Genomic DNA, 18,545 nt, shown 5'->3' with positions numbered 1-18,545 from the left:
TAAGTAACTTCTATTTTAAAGGAAAAACTATTTGTAAAGACAAAGAGATCACTTAGGGATAGAGGGAAAACATGACAGAAGAATGGGGTTAGTAAGCAAGATCAAAGCATTCGGTAGACTTGTACAGGAAAGTCATAATAAAACCCATCATTTTGCACAATAAATATATGCTAAGAAAAGAATTGTAATTTTGCATCACTCTAATTTCAATTTTGATTTATAGATGCTTCTATAAGCTAAGTCTTAATAGAAGTTGTAGATTCATGGGCATTACACCCCTCCAAAACACACACACACACACACACACACACACACACACTCCAAAGGGGTGGTGAGAGGTTTGCACTCAGTAGAAGATAGGAAAGATGGAAGGACACTAAACTAATATATATGCAGTGTGGAGGCCCACAAAGGTTTGCTAGTGAGATCTGAACTTGCTTTACCCAGCAGGGTTGCATTAGAGGACTGTTTGACCAAGTGTGTGGTTACCAGGTGATTGGAAGGGTCTGCACTTGGCTATGCTTAGAGACAGGTCTTTTGCTCCACCCCTTGGCATTCCTATAAAAGGCCCTTTTAAAGACACAGGAGGGGCCAGTGGATATTGCTTGAGGCCCTCCTGAGGCTATCTTGTGTTTCTGTTTCTCTCTCCCTCTATCTTTCTACCTAATATCTCTTATCCCTCTTTTCTCAAGAGTACCCTTGTGTAAAAGTGAGAGCGGGTCTCCCCACAATGTGACAGTGAACCTATGGCTTTATTTGAGGTAGAATGGCTAATACTACTAAGAATCATCACTGTAGTGTGACACTACATTATTTCTGGTTTCTTGTTTTACAAGTGATTTAAGCAGTTTGCAAAAAAAAAAAAAATGTGCCACTAAAGTACCAAATGCTCATAGAATAAATGTCTTTGTGTTGGGAAAGGGTCAGGGACTTGTGACCACATATATCTGCATGGTGAAGGCTGTGTCTACTTTCATTTACTCTGTTAATAAATCATTCTAACTTCTTAATTCATATTAATTTCCAGTTGTTTTCCTCTTTCAGTTCATATCACCTAATGGTTCTAATATCATATTTGGCATCTTTTAGGTGATGGGATCATTTCCCCTAGTTCTCTAAAAGGTAAGTCATTGGGTTGGGAAAATTGCTCAGTCAGTACAGTTCTTGCCACGAAAACATGAGGACATGAATTCAATCCCTGGAATCCACATTTTAAAAGACAGGCATGGTGGCATATGTTCATAATCCTAGTGCTGTGAGGCGGAAACAGACAAGTCCCTGGGGCTCATGGTCAGTTCTATACTGAAGAGAACACCTGTCTCAAATGTGGTGCCTGGCCCAATTGTCATCTGAGAGGCATCACCCAGCAACTGGAAACAGATGCAGACCCACATCCAAACAGGCGGAATTCAGGGAATCCTGTGAAAAGGAAGAGATAGGATTATAGGAGTCAGAGAGTCAAGGGCACCACAAGAAATCCAGGGACTCTATGAACCTGGGCTCATAGGGGTTCACAGATGCTGAACTGACAATCTCTCTGCAGATATGTGACAGTTGTATAGCTTGGTCCTCTTGTGGGACTCCTAATAGTAGTAGGAGGGACTGTCCCCAACTCTTTTACAGGCTTTTAGGACCCTACTCCTCATACTGGGTCTCCTTGCCCAGCCTTAATACATGGGGGGGTGCCTAGACTTACTGTACTTTGATATACTCATAGGAGACCTGCCCTTTCCTAAACAGAAATGGAGGAGGAGTGAATTGGGGGTGAGAACAGATGGGGGTAGGGGAGGGGGACTTGGAGAAGAGGAGGGAGGGGAAACTGTGGCTAGGATGTTAGATAAATAAATTTATTAATAAAAAGCAAAAACAACAACAAAAACCAAATGCTACTTAAACAGGAAAAAAAAAAGTCCAAGTGGAGTCTGCAGAGGTAATGAAATTCATTATAAACAAGTATGAAACTGTCAAAGAATAAAAGTGGAATTGTTTGATTTTTTTTAAAAGAAGACAGGCTGTAAAGACATATTACCTCAATTTGCTAAAGATTTACAGAGATCATTCTATGATCCAAACTTCATGCACCAAATTCCAAGTCATAGGAAGCATGCCACAAGCCTTGATTTCCACATGTGGCAATAGTCTCTCCTGTGTTTGCTAGAGAACATAAATATCCTAGATCACTTGGCTCAAAAATTCACTGTGTTCTTTCAAAGGACACTGGTTCAGTTCCCCACACACATACATAAAGGCTCAAAAACACTTATAACTCCAGCTCCAGGGAATCTGTCTCCCATCTCCTAGACTCCTCAGCACCTGAATTCACACCTGTTTACCTGAATATACTTCCACACAGATATTTACTCTATTAAAAATAATAAATCTCTCTAAAAATAAAAGTGAATAGTTCCTCTGTCCTCCAAATGCATGGGCATGTGTAAGCATATGTATGCACACACACACACACACACACACACACACACACACACACACACAGAGAGAGAGAGAGAGAGAGAGAGAGAGAGAGAGAGAGAGAGAGAGAGAAACACAGAGACACACACACTCAAAGGTAAGTCATTGAACTTTGAGACTATATTGAGAAAATTTTGCTGTGCATTGCTTGGCTCTCTTTTCAAGTAACATGACTATAAATCTCTTCTTCATTATTTATTATTGATAACTGAGAATCTAGGTGTAATGACATATGGTGATATTTTATTTGTACTGAAAAATGATTTTATTTGTATGTTAATAAATAAAGTTGCCTGGGGGGTCAGAGCTAATAGCATTCATAGCAGAAGCCAGGTGGTGGTGGCGCACACCTTTAATCCCAATCACATGACGGGCAGATCTCTGTGTATTCAAGGATACAGCCAGCATGGAGACACACACCTTTAATCTCAATACCAACCATAGAAGACCTGGAGGTCTGTATAGACAGGCAGTGACAAGGAGGTCATGTGGTTGGGTTTACAACCAATGAGAAGGCAGAACAGAAAGTCAATAAAAAGACAGATAAACAGGAAATAGGTCTCTTTTGGAGGAGAAGGACAGCAGTGGCAGTGAAGGGTAAGAAAGGGTTTTTGGTATCAGCACTTAGCTATTGCTCTGACCTCTTGCGCTTTTAACTCTGCATTTGGCTCTGTGTTTCTTATTTAATAAGACTGTTACATCTACAATGACATTCAAATGTAAGCCCATCAACTGAGAGTTTGAGACAGGAAGATTGGAAATTCAAGGCCAGTCTGGACTACTTGAGCATATAAGTGTTGGGGAAAATCATTTAAGGTGTATCATTTCTGTTTGTGTTGCATTTTTTTTAACTCTGTGAAGCTGTGTTACTGTGCCTGTCTAAAACACCTAGTGATCTAATAAAGAGCTGAATGGCCAATAGCAAGATAAGAGAAAGGATAGGCAGGGCTGGCAGGCAGAGAGAATATATAGAGGGAGAAATCTGGGAGAAAAAAGAGAAGGAGGACTCCAGGGGCCAGCCACCCAGCTACACAGCAAGCCACGGAGTAAGATTTACAGAAGTAAGAAAAGGGAAAAGCCCAGAGGCAAAAAGGTAGATGGCATGATATAAGAAAAGCAGGCAAGAAACAAGCCAAGCTAAGGCTGGGCATTTATAAATAAGAATACTTATTTATTTGGGAGCTGGATGGCAGGCTTCCCAAAAGAGTAAAATAGCAACAACAGATAAACCTTGTATGCTTCACTGTAATGAAGAAAAGCATAATGTTGCCCATGAATGTATTCTCTACACAAGAGACAAGGCAGACTAAGAAAAACCATATGGCTTTTCTAGCACAGAGGACATGGGGGTAAACATCAGAGCAACTGTCCTGTTGGAGCACACAGTTTGCAAGGCACTGCGTTTATAGGAATTCGAGGGCAGTAGAATTGGGCAGAGAGCAAAAAGGAAGCAGAAAATCAGAAACACTGCAAACCTACTATGTGTCAATAGTGGGCCTGTTGGTTCCATAAAGTATCCTGTTCCATCTTGACAATAGTCCTGTGGGGTTAAATTTTGTATTCCCACTTTAACAAAAGAAAAATAAGATTCAGAAATTTTTGAACTCAAATCACAACCCAGTTCTGACATGAGTCCTGACACTCTGCTCTTTCTAATGTTCCAAAGTGAAGTATTGTTGAACTGATTAGTTCAAGGGTAGTTGACTGTCACCCCTAATAGACACTATTCTTCAAAAGCTAATTTATTTTAAGACTTTACCACTTCCCTAACCCCAAATCATAAGTTACTAAAGAGCTATGGTTATGAGTGTTGATGGAATGTTCCAGTCCCATCACAAATGCCACAAGAAGCAGGGTCTGGGTCAACATATTGTAATATGCATGTGCAAGTGGCCCAAGCCTGAGGGCTGGTCCTCACCACAATGACTATGAAGTGAATTTCCAAGCTGCTTGTGGTTTAGGCGGCACTTTTCATGACGAACTGTAGGTTAATTTGTACTTTCTGGTGACTAGTAGTAGAAGGAATGGAGCTCAACTATTTGTGATGCTATTAGGAGTTAAAACAATTTTATGTCTCCAGGTCTTTCCACAGAGACATGAGCTTCCAAAGAAGCTGCTGGAAGACGTTTTGAGACGAGAAATTCTCTTAATTGTGAGGTCAAAATAAAGTTGAGATTACACCCGTCCAACATATAATGACACAGAGTAAACATTCCTATTCCAAGATGGAATTGGAACATAGCAAGGAATGACTGGATCAAAGCAAATCCAAAATAGAGCAGAGAACAAAACAAAACCTGCAACTCTATGCCCAGCATCTAGCAATGCTCATGATGAATTTATCTGGGCTCCAAAGGGCTGAATTAGTCCCAACCCTCTAGACCCATACAATTCTCTACAACCTATAGGTAACAAAGTCTCTAACTTGGAATAATGCCACTCCATGTCTGCTCTTCTCCTTGGTGTACATCCCACAGACATAGTATTCTAGTTAGTTTTTATCAAACTAGAGTCACCTGGGAACAGGGGACCTTAACTGAGACATTTACTCCATTAGATTTGCCTGTGGGCATGCCTATGGTAGGTATTTTCTTGATTGATGATCAAACTGGGAGGGCCCAATCCATTGAGGTGTTTCCACCTCTTGGATAGTAGCCCTAGGTTAATAAGAAAGCAAACTGATCAAGCCAGTAAATTGTATTACTCCATGATTTCTGCTTTATTCCTGCCTCTAGGTTCCTCCTTTGAATGCTCAGTGATGGATGGTGACCCAGTAGTTTTAAGACTAAATAACCCTTTCTTCCCCAAGTTGCTTTTGCAACAGTGTTTATCACAGAAACAAAAAGCAAATGAGGACACTGAAAGTTCCAAATTCTTCCACTCTCCTCCTAGAAACTAGTTCCAAAGACCCAAGAATCATATGATCTGCTTTGTCATAGCAACAGCCCTACTTCCTTCTTGACACCAATTTTTCTGACTTAGTTATCCTCTTACTAATGTGATGAAATACCCTGACAAAAGAAACTTAAGGGATAAAGAGTTTCTTTGGCTTACAGTTCTAGGAGATACATTCCAGCATCACTGGAAAGTCATGGCAACAGGCTGGGAAGGCATCCTGGCAGGAACAGGAGACTGGCTGATCACATCACATCTGCACTCAGAAAACAGAGTGAACAGGAAATGGGGTCTGCCTATAAAGCCTCAAACTCTCCCCTGGAGCATCATCTCCTAAAGGTTCCACAATCTTCCAAAATACCTGGGGACCAAGCATTCAATCACATGAGTCTATGCAAGGCATTATAAATTCAAACCAAAACCTTAATCTAAACTCATTGATTTATGTGTTTTATGAAAGCAATAAAGAAATGAAAAAATTAGGCCATCTGGCAAAACACAATAATCATGACAAAATGAATTTTAATCTGTTTATTGTTTCTAGTGCTTGAGAGATCAACCACCGGGCTTTGCATGTGATAGACAAGCACCTTCCACTGAGCTTCATCAAGAGCCCCAAATGAGCCAGGCGGTGGTGGTGAACGCCTTTAATCCCAGCACTTGGGAGGCAGAGCCAGGCAGATCTCTGTGAGTTCGAGGCCAGCCTGGGCTACAGAGTGAGTTCCAGGAAAGCGCAAAGCTACACAGAGAAACCCTGTCTCTAAAAAACAAAAACAAAAACAAAAAAAAAAAAAAGCCCCAAATGAAGTTTAGATTGTATTCTCTGCTAAAATGCAAAAATTGAAATAACCCAAATAAATTGATGCTAGGAAGATCTCAAATCCATAAAACCAATCAATTCTCACGTATTTAAGGAATCTATATAGAAAAGACACAAAGTAGGATTCCCAAAGTGAAAGTGAGTACACATATATTATACACAGAGGACAAGGTTCCCAGGCTTGTTCATAGACATCAAGCCCTGCAGAAAGATCCACGATCTTCAGAATGAAGGAAACCAAAGGAGAAAGAAAGCCTGCATCTCCAGCATATGAAGACCACAGTTTGTATTTGGACCAAGTTTCTCCACCACTGAAACCCAGTTAACCCAGCTCATGGAGCCCCACACCCATGCCTGAACACTTTCTCTGATACTTTGCCAGCCAGTATGACTGCAGAGACATATATCACATGCAGCAGACCCACGCAAGCACCTCACATTAATAGCATCTGCCAAAATGAGAACATTACACCTGTGCTCTGTGTAATATCTAATCTGCCCCTGGCCCGAGTCCATTTGTTGAACAGAACAGAAGCTAGAGGTACAGAAAGATCATTCCCCTACCAGAAGACCTCAAATAAAGCCAAGCAAGAGACAAGGAAGAGGCCAGCAGGAAAAAGAAAATATCTTCTTCTATGGGCTGTAGAGTTCTGATGCACTGCAGATCTATTTAACTTTCATGAGGTACCCTGCAAGGGGGCTGAACAGCTGTGTACACATGAAGCTGTGTGCAGCTCAATAGCACATACTCTCTTTCATGGTGGATTTCCTGGAAGTTGTGTCCAGCTGTAAGAGATCAGCTTCTAAAATACTGCCCTGGGCTTTGTTTCCTAAGGAATGAATGTTAACACAGAGAAAGGCTCATCATCCCTGATCTCAGACATGGACTCAAAGGTAAAAGACAAATTTTAATGTTGGAAATGTCATGGGAATGGGCCTTGTAAAATGCAGGGCTTCTCATGGGGGCCAGGCCAGAGCCCAGAGAAAGTAAAAGACCAGACTTCCATAGAGACCAAAGCAGAATCAGAAATTGTGTTTTCCCCAAGCTCAGCTGAGATAGCAGAGGCGGAAGGGCTGACAGGTGTGCTCTGGGGAGGCTCCCCCCTGTTAGAGTCCCCCAACCCCAGCAGAGGTTGTTGGACAGGGATGTTAGAAATAAGGGAGGGCTGAGTTTCAATACAGAAAAGATTGGCAGACACGAAACATAATTCCCTTACAAACTTTTGCACATGGAGTTCTTCCACGGTGATCGCGAGAGGCCAAGATTTGACCAATGAAAATTTGCCTGAGGACGAGAGGAAAATCTATCCAGATGCAAAGTCCATTCTCTCAGTCAGTCTTCCATCTATGTTACATGGTAACATGTTGAAAGTGCATGTGAATGACCCTTCAAGTTAGGATTTAGAGTCCGGCATGGTGAACCACATTTGTAATCCCATCAGTCATTCAGGAGGCTGAGGAAGGAAGGTTTTGAGTTTCAGGCCATCCTAGGCTATAGTATGAAGCCCTGACTGAAACAGCCAAAAAAAAAAAAAGCAAAATTTTAATGTAGGAGCCCAGCCTACTAGTTTTGTGATGTTTCCCAGATACATTAAACATTTTAAGTCTCCTTGTTTTCTGCACTGTGAATCAAAGTTCTAAGAATCAAAGATATACCTGTGTTAAAGATTCTGCAAGGCCAATTGACTGCCTGATGGTTGTAGAGAGTTGGAATGTCACAGATCTAGAGAAAAAAAAAATTATCTTAGTATATCTACAGTCCCCTTCATAGCCATTCATTTTTTGACCTAACATTCATTCAACTACCAGATACAAAGCTATGAAATGCTTTAACAGACCACTAATGTCCACCAACTCAAAAGCTATGAATGTCATCAGATAACATCTAAAATCTACAGCAGGTGACCCTTGCTTTTTTCTGCAAACCCACCCTACACCCACCAACTGCTTTCACATTAGAACGTATATTTGGGTGACCTGAATCTACGTTCCTTGGTGGCTGTTGACAGACACAGCACAGAGCTTCGATGCATCCAGCTGAAGCCAAGCATGTATGCACTCATAAACAAACTGCTTAGCCATGGTCTAGGAACAGACTCTCCCTCCCCGGGGATCCCCCCACAGGACTCTCTTCCTGTCTTTTCTCCACTTTCCATTGCCTCTGTGTTTGGAAATTCTGTCGTCGTCGTCGTCGTCGTCTTATTAGTTTTTAATGAAACCGGTTTGTTTGCCATACTTCACTGCAGAGCTTCTTGCTGCTCTGGAACTGCAGTTCTTCCTGACAGATTCCACGGTGGCCTTTGCTTTCCTTTGCACCATAAGACAACAGGAAACCGGAACTCAGTCTTACACCTCAGCAAGCCGCCTTCTTCTCCTTTAGGAAGAACGCAGAAGGAATAAAATGGAGCTCTCTTGGAAAACCTTGCTAGCAAAACCCACTCACAGCTGAAGCATAACAGTGGCACACAGACCCCCATAAGACTATAAATGCTTCAGAGATGCCACAGCAGTCCCCTTAGACCTGTCGCTTGCCATAATGCCAGCTCTTGGATGCTGACAGCAAAGGAGACTGGCATTCTCAGTCCCAAACTTCAGACATCAGCCACACAGAGGAGCTGAGCAGACACATGGTAGATAAACGAAAAACATATTTTAAAAAAATGTGCCTTAAAATTATATGTCTAATTTCATTCTGACATCGACAAAACTGCTGGTAAATGAAGTTACATAGTCTCATTGGATTATCTAAATGTCATTTAAGGCAAAAAGGAAAACAACTTCAGTATAATTTCAAATGGCTCCCTCACTGCAGACACACACGTAGGCTGGAGCCTCCCTGTTGTGTCAGGATTTCTGCTGCCCCTGTGTCCCCTCAACGGGGAGAATTTTCTCTTCCCTTCCCCTACACCCCAAGCCCCACCCCCTGCCAAACTTCTAAAAGATGCGTTCATACTTTTCATATTCTTTCTACGGCTTTCTCATAGTAACCTATCTGCCTCCATCAGGTCGGTCAGCCGTTCCTCACAGGCCTGTGGCTTGGTTTCATCACATTTCTTTAGTCTTGAGATTATTTATTACCATTTATTATTATTCCTTTTTCCTTGCCCGTAGGCTCCTAAGACACCAGACTCATGGGCTTCTCCTAAGTGCAGGCATAAAGACAAGGCTTCTAGAACGTCCATGTTTTCTCTCTCAGACTGACTCCTCTACCCCAGTGACAATGAAGAAGCTCTTTGGTAAAAACCCCTCTCCCCCTCCCAGCCCAGAGACAGAGCAAGTTTTGTGCATGCCAGCTCCTTAAGTGCCCCACCACTGAGTTACATCTGCATCTTTTCACTTTAAAAGAGGATCCTCGCAGGTCTCCAACTTGTGCCTTGAGTTTGGGATTTTTCTGGCCTCAGTATTCCTGCTGGTGGTGATTACAGTCCTGTACCTCCAGGTACATCTGTCTCTTGATCTTTACTTCTCATGGGTACAGCAGACTCAGCTGTCGATGGCTGTGTGAAATCAGTGAAAGATGGTACCCCAAAAAATCGCCTTAGTTTACACCTGTTGCTTCTGGCATACCTTAAGTTAGACACCTCCACTCAAAGCAGACAAGAACTCCCGTTTCTCTTTGACTGACATTTCTTGTGAACACCAAAACAAGCAGTCTGTTCCTCGGTTGTCATTTCCATGACCGCAAATGCCTTCTCATGTAGGCCTTAGTTTGCACTGCTAAGTTAAAGATCAAATTCCCATCACCCCCTTTCCAGACTTAACCATTGAAGTGTTCGTTCAGTCTAAAGACTTCCACATCTGGCTTAACCGTTACAGTTAAGATATTATATCTGGAGTAGAATTGCTCAAACAACTTTAAAGGACTCATTACAGAGAAGATCAACAGCAGAGAGAGGGGGGGAGGGAGGGAGGGAGGGACAGAGAGAGAGACAGACAGAGAGACAGAGACAGAGAGACAGAGACAGAGACAGAGACAGAAAGAGAAGAAAAACAAGACAGGCTAGGTTGCCTTTGGCTATGAGGCAAACGTTTTTAACAATGACTGTATTGCCATCTGCTGGAAGAGTCAGAGAACTGCACTTGAACTAATGATAACGCCACTTCTAAATTCTAAACACTAAGTACAGCTTTTCACACTGGATGTCACAGCGGATGCTAGCGATTTTTGCAAGAAGTATTTTTTGACTTCACAAAGTTACAATTAACAAGTAGTAGGCTGGCTTTACCGGAGACATGTTATTGCTGACAGCACTTCAGTAAAGCAACAATTGATCTGTTGAGTATTGTTATGATTTGTAAAACATCTTGTCAATGTCAGATACGCATCAGGACATCACATTTTCTAATATCCAGACCTTTCGTGATCTCTGGTCTCTAGAGTCAGGCTGCCTGTACATTTACCTCTTAGTGGCTGTCCATGAATATTTAGGGATCAAATTCCTCTTTGTCATGTGGAAATGGTACTATGGACTTTCTCAGGAGTATTAGGAAGATTAAATCAGCAAAAGCTGTGAAAGCACTCAGGACAGTACGGACCATGCAGCAAACCCTTAGTAACTATTAGCTGTTCTCCTTAACCTGAAGAAGATTGCTACAAATATTGCATAATCATACCAGTAGGTGGCAGTGAGTCCCACACAGGATTCTATCAGTCACACTGAATGAAAGACTTACTAGCTATTTTAAGCCAATAAGATTTTTGAAGTATAATTTGTATATAATAAAAACTCATCAATTACAAAAGCACAATTTTATGAGTTTTGAGACTTTATACTGTAAAATTTAGCTGTTACATGATCACAACCACTGTTGGAATAAAGAACTGTCTCTTCCCTGTGCCCAGTGGGTGAGCATCTTCAAACTTCCTGCCACCCCCAACCCTTCCTGACCAGTGCTTAGATCTTTATTGCTATGGCTTTTCTTTGTAGAGTATTAGGCTAACAGATCTGTGGTATCGTGCAATGTTTTGTGCCTGGAATTTGGCACTTAGAATGAGAATCTTGAAATCTCCCTTTGTTGCTCTGTGTGGTACTACTTCATTCCTTTACATTGCATGCTAGAATTTCCTGAGAGCTAGGGTTGAAGTCCTGTGAGGATTTGTACATGAGACTTTTTGTAGACACGGGTTTTCATTTCCATTTCATAAATACTTAGAGAGTTGTTAGCTTGGATGATTAAGTGGATATTTGTTATCTAAATACCAAATGATTGTATTGTTCCATGGTCCTATCAGCAAAGTTGAATTCTGGCAAATACCTAATAAATTCAATTTCATTTAATTTAGCTATTCTATATGTAACATGGAACATTCTTTTCACTTGCAATTTTATTTGCAAATCGTACCTGCTATTCATTCATATCTTTTGTGTGTTTTGTAATTTATTGTCTAATCCAGCTATGAGAAGATGTGTATTGGTATTGAGTTATTCACTGATTGTGTTGACTACATAATTTTTATGTATAGCCTTTAACAATTTGGTGCCACATATTCTATTCCTAATCTGTAGGACATTTTCCTTGGTAAGCTGAATATGGTCAAATGCTTTTGGTACATCTATTTTATATATATGAATATGAATATATATGAATATGAATTTATATATGAATATAATGAGCTATTATAGGGTTTACACTGATTCACTGCAATTATTAAACAAATTCTTATTGTTTTCATCAGTTTCACTTGGTTATGATGTATTCATCTTCCCTCTTTACTAGATTAAATTTGATAAACTTTTATTAAACAATTTTTTCTGTTTATGAGATATGATGTTTATTTCACTCTTTAAAAAATAAAATAAATCAAGTGAATTGGGAAATATTAAGAGCCAGAGATGGTGGATGACTTCAAGGAAACAGTGTTGTCCAGACTCCACAGGGCACACACACATATGAATTCACAGTAGGTGTGACAACATGCAGAAGACCTATACAAGACTGGGCCCATCAACATTACATCATGGAAAGAGAAGGGGCTCCTGAGGACACACCCATCCCTGAAGAACTCTAGGCAGTCAACGGTTGCCAGAAAAGGCAAAGGATGAGTCACATTGTTCAGTGATATAACCACAGGTAAGTTACCCTGGGTCAACTAAATCATTCTTGAAAAGAAGAAAATAGAGAAATTTGTGAATGGGGTCAGATATGCAGAAGAGATTCAAGTTCATGGCGAAGAAGACAAATAGCTGGAGAGAATGCTACGGAAGAGGGCTGCACAGGTGAAGGTGTTGACTTAGAGAGAGGGAGAAGAGGAGTGCTGCAAGATGCCCAAGAGCATGCCCTTCAACTCCAGCGCTCTAGCACTCTGAATTCCTTGACATAAGGATTTTATCTTTCAGTTCTCCCTTATCCTCACATTATCCTTATCATGATGTTTGGCCAAAATTCAATAACTCTTTCCCCAATTCACATTAGATCATTTTTACAAACAACCCCAAGACCTGTCTCTAAATGGCCACATGATCTTTCCTTTGCCCAAGGAAAGCAAGTGAGAATGTCGTCCCACGGTTGGAAAACTTCCATACATGAAGTTGGTGTTTGTCAAGGTTGAAAAGGATCTGTCTCGTTCTAAAGAGGTGGGTAAAAAATGTCACCTTAGACTTTTTTTTTAATTTTGCATGTTTTTACTTAAGAGATTTTCTATTCATTTTACATATCAACCTCAGATTCCCCTGCCCTCCCTCCTCCCTCCCCACCAACCTTCCTCCCCAACCCAACCCCCATTCCCACCTCCTCCAAGGCAAGGTCTCCCATGGGGAGTCAGCAGATCCTGGTACATTCAGTTGAGTCAGGTCCAAGCCCCTCCTCCCTGCACCAAGACTGTGCAAGGAGACTGTCTCACCATAGGCACTAGGCTCCAAAAAGAAGGCTCATGTACTAGGGACAGGTCTTGACCCCACTCCCTGGGGGGCCCCTAAACAGTTCAAGCTAAACAACTGTCTCACTTATCCAGAGGGCCTAACTGTCATGATAGAACCCGCATCCAGTGACTGATGGAAGCAATTGCAGAGATCCACGGCCGGGTCCCAGGCAGAGCTCCAGGAGTCCAATCGACGAAAAAGGAGGGATTCTATGAGCAAGAGATACGGAGACCATGATTGGAAAAAGTACAGGGACAACTAGCCAAACTAGTAGAAACACATGAAATGTGAACCCATAGCTGAGGGGCCCCCATGGTACTGGACTAGAAATCATTTCTATGAGCAAGGAGAGAAAACGCAGCAACCCCGGCCCCACACAGGCAAAATGAAATACTTGTTTCAGATCCTGGGGCTAACAGCAACAGCAAAGTGTTTACTTTAAAAATTGATCCTCCAGGCTTTTGATTTAAAATTTTAGTTTAACATTATTTGTTAAACACCTTTTAAAAAGGAGGGGGGGGGAGGCAGTTTTTATCAAGCCTCCAAAAAGGACCAGGAAACTGTCTCAAAATGCTGCTTTGACTGAGGCTGACCTCCGTGTTCACTGAAATGTCTGGGTTGTTTTCAACAAAAGCAAATGCCTGAAACTGTTTACAAGACGAATAGATTAGATAGAAGTGCTCACTGTGGCCACCACTCAAGAATCAAAGGTCAAAATGAGCATTAATCTTGTTAAAGTATAATCTGGTGCCTTGCTCAATTGGTGGATGTTGGTTTGTCTTAAAACCCTTGAAGGAAAAGTAAAGAATCAATCAATCCTCCTGGCTCACAGGGAAATCTCCTTTATGACACTTAAAAACTCTCTGTGTTCATTTCTGAAGAGGGCTTCCAGAATCTTCCATTTTGGAGAAAAACAGATAAAGTAACCCAGACTAAGGAAATCCAGATAAACTAAGCACATGGATGTCATTTGGTTTTGTAAAAGAAAACACTAACCTAGAGTCAGGTAAGAACACAGCTAGGAGTGTTCTCGGTGATCAGGATATCACAAGTGCATGCCGTCCCTTTTCACAAAGGCTGCAGTCCAACACATGCAGTCATCTTCACTGGAAAGGATGCATGTTGGGTAGCTACAATAAATTAGCGGGTTTAACTGAGCAACTCCGGCTGGCTAGGCAAGGCTGCCCTGCTGTGTCTGCTGTTCATACTGCACAATGCTTATTAATGTACCTTTTTGGAAAAGTAAGTAAAGGGTTGGTGATTACTGTGTTTGACTGTAGAAAGACTACAACTTACCAAGACTGCATTATATCCATTCATCCACAGGCTAGCCTTTGGACAAGGTCAAAAGCAGGTAGACCAACTGAACAGAGTCTTAGAAAGGTCCAAACTTGAGCAGGCTGCCGTGACGCTTGCCTGTGATCCCAGCACTGAGGAGGGTGAGGAAGATGGAGTGTCAGTTAGATGCTAGTCTGAGCTATGTATTACGGGAAGACCATATCTTAGAAAGTAGACCAAAGTGATAAAATCCAAATGTTAAAGACTCTGCCAACTGACCAAAGGCTGGTTCTTTCCCCTTCACAGTGGCTGACCCACACAGGCAAGAAAGCAAGACAGGCACCTGACACCGTCTGGACACAGGAGCAGTTGTGCTCTGGACAGAACTGTGGTCAGTCAAGCAGTGGGAACCCTTCTTTCTTAGAAAACAGAGGGATACTCTTCATTGAAAACGTGCCCTGATGGACTGTACCAATTTTTCTCCATAGTAATCTTATTAACTTGTAATATTGCACCCTCATTTTTTATAAGAAAACTGAGACCTAAAGAAGGTAAAAGTATATAGAATCCTACAGTAGATAAGATATAGAACTAGCCCTGAAGGCTGAAACAGAATGGTCCCAAGGTTAAGGCTCATCTGGGCTACATAGCAAGACCCTGGCTCAATATAAATATTGAGACAATAGTAAAACAATAAGAGATTGAATTAATGTTCAGCCCAAGCAGTTTGACTCCAAAGCTTATAGCTATAGCCACTTAAACTATTTCCCAAAGCAAAACTAGTCCTTTTTTCAGTGGGTGTTGCATGCAGTATAATCTATATCAGGCTTTTTATTGAAAAATATTTCTTCATACATTATATTCTGATTATACTTTTCTCCTCCCCAACTCATGCCAGATCCTCATCTCATCCCCCTCACACACTCAACTCCATGCCCTTCCTTTCTCTCTCTTAAGAAAAAAAAAATAAGAAATACACACACACCAAAAAAAAAATCCTCCACAAAACAGAAACCAAAATACACAAGCAAAAAGACCTATAAGACAAGAAAAGAAGGAAGGAAGGAAGGAAGGAAGGAAGGAAGGAAGGAAGGAAGGAAGGAAGGAAGGAAGGAAGGAAGGAAAAGCAAGCAATATGGGACAAAAATTTCTACAAAAATACCATTGAGTTTTGTTTGGTATTGGTAAACTGCTTCTTGGCATGGGGCCTGCCCTTAAGTGTGGTTAATATATCCAGTACAGTGAGACTCCATTAGAGAAAATAAATTGTCCTTAGCCAAGGATGTCAACTACAGATAGCTTCTTGGTTAGGGGTTGAAGGCCATGTCCACTTACCCTGCTCAGCAGGAAGCTGTGGAGGCCATTGTGTGTGTTGGCAGCCACAGTCTCTGTGAGTTCACGTGTTCATCAGTCCTCTTGTGTCTGGAGGACATGTTCCTTGGAGTCATATACCACCTCCGGCTCTTCAGTGTTTCTGCTTCCTCTCCCACATAGCTCCCTGAGCCCTGAGGGGAGGAGTGTGATGAAGACATCCAGTTTAGGACTGAGTACTCCAAACTCTCCCACTCTCCGCACATTGTCCTGTTGTGGGTCTCAGTGTTGGTTTCCATCTTCTACAAGAGAAGAAGCTTCTCTGATGATGGCTGAGCAAAGTACTGAAGGAGAATAAAAAACAATCAAACAACAAAAGTGCATGTTACAAAAGCCTGGGGGACAAGATGGTTACTCCTGGTCAAGGTGATTGAGGCATCTCATCAAAGATACTTACAGTGATACCTACAACAAGTTTGATGTTTGTTGGGTGAATAAGGACTGGCAGAAAGAATACCTTGCTCAAAAGTTGAAAGTGCTGACTACTGTGATGTGCCTGTGAAACGGGCAGCAGATTGGCTTAAGGGGTGTATGCAAGCCATGTGTGAGGAAACTGGAGATAACTATGTGCTGTATTATTGTCCACAGTAGTGTGACTCCCCTTGGTTTTTTACATCAAGCCCATTAGTGTCATCTCAAAGAACGTATGCAGTCATGGGGCATTATGTACAGTGGGTGCCATGTTTTAAAACCCACGTATTTCCCTCAAAAGTACTAAGCGTAGAAAAAGTTGCTTGAAACTTAATCTTCTACTGATTTTTACCCTCTTCCACTTATTTCTAGTCATTTAGAACATCCCAGAGGTATCTTCTTTCAGACCACTTCTCTATAGTGAAATGAGAAAGTTTTCACAGTATTTACATATGAATGCATGCTTCAATTAAAAGTTCATTCCAAGCCAAGGACAGTGATGCACACTTGTAACCTCAGCTGAGAAAGCAGGAGGATAGCAAGTTAGGGACTGACCTGGGCAACATAACTTTTTCTCAGAAGAAACTGGAAAAAGCAAAAAGTTGGCTTTCTTGCCACAAATAAGTCAACAACTTATAACTTGGGGAAAATTTCACATTGATTCAAAATAGGGAGCTGAACAGAGTTCACCTTACCACTAATGGGCCAATTTTGTTTCACACTACTTAATAAACTTGTACTGTACCATAAGTACATATATATACCATATGCATAAATATTCAGTCATCTCTTGGTATTCATTGAGACATCCCACAAATGCAAACCTTCGAGGATGCTCAAATTTTCACTAGAAAAACGGTGTGGTGTTTACACATAACCCTCATAGATTCTCCTGCATTCTTACCATCATCTGGAGGTTTCTGTAAATCCCTAGGATAATGTAAATGCTATGTTTGGCGGAAATTAAAGTTCAGTGGTAGGGTGCACCCTTACATTGTTCCCTAGCATTACTAATAAATAAATACTATGTGTCTGATTGTTATACTGGCTTACTTAGGAACAATGGCAAGGAAAGCTTGTACAGGTTTATTATAGAGAGAATTATAAAAAATGCTTTTAATCATATGCTATTGGATGAATACAGGATGCACAATCCATGAATATTGACAGACTGTATGTGAACTTATACACATATATGCAAACATAGGAATAAATGTGCACATACATCAATGTTTAGATTTACACTCTATTCTTCATTCAAAGGGGAATAGTACCCTAACTACCCTGATGTTTTGATGTCTGCATTTATAGTTGGAAATAACTAATTGAGCAAGTTGTTGTGGAACTAACTGCTTTAATATGTAATGTACTGACTGAGACAGCCTAAGCAAAGTGGGCTTTCTTTCACTCATGGCCCTACTTCACTCACGGCTAGTGTATTGTAAACACACACACAAGGGATTTTATACAGTATTTTTATAAAATGTGTTAGACAAAAGAGAGGAGTCAATCACACTGCCTTGAGTGAAAAAAAATGGGCTTCCATCTTTTTTTTTTTTTTACTTTTGTTTTGTTTTGCTCTTTTTCCTTAGGCAGTTGAAATGGCTAGATGAGTGGCCTGAAATGGAATAGGTCCATTAAATCTTTTAGATCCTCTTCTACCTTTCATTTTCCTCTTTCCTACCTCCTTCCCTCAGCTTTCTTCCTCCATGCTGGCTGTATAGTCATGGAGCTTGTCCCCAGGAGCTGTGAGGATAACAGCCAGCAAGGCTAGGATTAAACTTTGCCAACACAAAAGTCTCGACATGGAATACGACCCTTCCAAAACTTCATCGAGGGTGTTCAAAAGGCTAGCATGAGCTAGAAGCCTTCAAGTGCTGAGAATCATCAGAAAATTATCTCTGCGACTTCTCGACACCAATGGGTATAATGTGTTTAGAACAATGTGTGGGATTCTGGTAAACTCAAGTAAAGAAAATGAAATAAACTGACAAATTTTCAAGAACATTTCCTCACCTAAGTTAATGAAGAAGATTCTGTGTTGGATCACAAAATGAAAATTAGTCTCCAGCGTACAAAATTCAGAGTTCCAAGCCTGCACACAGCAAGCTTATGCAAAGGGGAATAAATAAGAGAGGCAAGCCCCTGGGACATTTCAGCCCCTTAGGAAGATGGCCTAGAAAATGAATAGGGGTTTTTGGCATGTGGCTTTCTCTACAAGGTCACAGCACTGTTCTGAGACAGAGAATGGAGAAGACTTGGCCCCACCTCAGATCCTCAATGTTCCTTTCTCCAGGCATCTTTGGAAAGGTACCATCCGCTTAAATGCATGGAGCTATTCTGGCTTTGAGACATATACACACCATTCTCAAATACCCAAGATATAAGGGGCATTCTGGAATGGCTTCATTAATCAACTGATTTTAACACAAACTGAGTAC

The sequence above is a fragment of the Peromyscus maniculatus genome, chromosome 15 (genome assembly GCF_049852395.1).
Source record: "Peromyscus maniculatus bairdii isolate BWxNUB_F1_BW_parent chromosome 15, HU_Pman_BW_mat_3.1, whole genome shotgun sequence".
In the NCBI taxonomy this organism is placed as follows: domain Eukaryota; kingdom Metazoa; phylum Chordata; class Mammalia; order Rodentia; family Cricetidae; genus Peromyscus; species Peromyscus maniculatus.
This window is presented reverse-complemented; position numbering follows the sequence as displayed.